Source organism: Balaenoptera borealis, assembly GCF_965194805.1.
Source record: "Balaenoptera borealis genome assembly, contig: HAP1_SCAFFOLD_509, whole genome shotgun sequence".
Lineage (NCBI taxonomy): Eukaryota > Metazoa > Chordata > Mammalia > Artiodactyla > Balaenopteridae > Balaenoptera > Balaenoptera borealis.
The window spans coordinates 441,964-443,809 of record NW_028123688.1 but is presented as its reverse complement, the minus strand read 5'-3'; positions in this window follow the sequence as shown (position 1 = coordinate 443,809).

The window sequence follows — 1,846 nt, the reverse complement described above, 5'->3', positions numbered from 1 at the left end:
TCACTATGCTTCATGCCCGTGTCATCACAATGCTCCATGAATCTTGTTTTCACAATGCTCCATGGACCATGTCTTCACAATGCTCCATGACCCCTGTCATCACAATGCTCTATGGGCTTTGTAATCACAATGCTCCGTGACCCCTGTCAACACAATGCCTGATGACCCCTGTCATCAAAATGCTAAATGGCACTTGTCATCACAATGATCTATGACGCCTGTCATCACTATTCTCCATGTCACTTGTTATCACAATGCTCCATGGCCCCTGTAATCACATTACCCCATGACCCCATTCATCACAATGCCCAAGGCCACATCTCATCACAATTCTCCATGGCATTTGTCATCACGATGCTCCATGACACCTGTCATCACAATGCTCCATGACACTTGTCATCACAATGCTCGATGGCCCTTGTCATCACAATGTTCCTTGGTGCTTTTCATCGCAATGCTCCATGACAACTTTCATCAAAATACTCCAAGATGTGTTTCATCACAATGCTCCATGGCCCTTGTCATTACAAATCCACATGATCCCTTTCATCACAATTCTCCATGGCAACTTACATAAAAAAGCTCCATGCCCCTGTCATCACAATGCCCAATGATACCTGTTTTTACAATGATCCATGACCCTTGTCATCACAATGCTCCATAGCGCTTTTCATCGTAATGCTCCATGACCGCTTTCAGCACAATGCCCCATGACACCTGTCATCACAATGCTCCATGGCCTTTGTCATCACAATGCTCCATGGACCCTGTAATCACAGTGCTCCATGACCCGTTTCATCTCAATGCTCCATGACCTCACTCATCACAATGCCCCATGACCCCTGTAATCACAATGCTCCATGGGCCTTGTCATCACAGTGCTCCAAGCCTTTGTCATCACACTGCTCCATGGCCCCTGTAATCACAATGCTCCATGCCCTTGTCATCACAAGGCTCCAGAACACTTGTCATTATAATGCTCCATGTCCGTTTCATCACCATGCTCCATGACACTTGTCATCACAATGCTCCATGGCCCCTCTCATTACTGTTCTCCATAATAACTTTAATCACATTTCTAGATGACCACTGCCAGCACAATGCCCCATGACATTGTCATCACAATTCGCGATGACCACTGTTATCACAATGCTCCATGAACATGGTCATCACAAGGTCCCAGGACACTTGTCATCACAAGGATCCATTACCATTTTCATCACAATGCTCCATGACCACTGTCATCTCAATGCTCCATGGCCTCCATGGGTACTGTCACCATGGGCACTGTCACCATGCGTACTGTCACCATGGGTACTGTCACCATGGGCACTTTCAACAAGGGCACTGTCACCATGCGAACTGTCACCATGAGCAATAACACCATGAGCACTATCACCAAGGGCACTGTCACCGTGAGCACTGTCACCATGAGCACTGTCACAGTGGGCACTGTCACCATGAGCACTGTCATCATGGGCACTGTCACCATAGGAACTGTCACAATGAGCACTGTCACTGTGGGCACTATCACCGTGAGCCCTATCAAAATGGGCACTGTCACCATAGGCACTGTCACCATGAGCACTAACATCATGGGCAGTGCTACCATGAGGAATTTCACCATGGGAACTCCAACCATGTACACCGCCATCATGAGCACAGTCAACATGGGCAGTGCCACCATGAGCACTGTCACCATGGGCACTTTCAACATGCGCAGTGTCACCATGCGAACTGCCACCATGAGCACTATCACCATGAGAACTATCACCAAGGGCACTGTCACCATGAGCACTGTCATCGTGGGCACTGTCACCATGAGCACTGTCATCATGGGCACAGC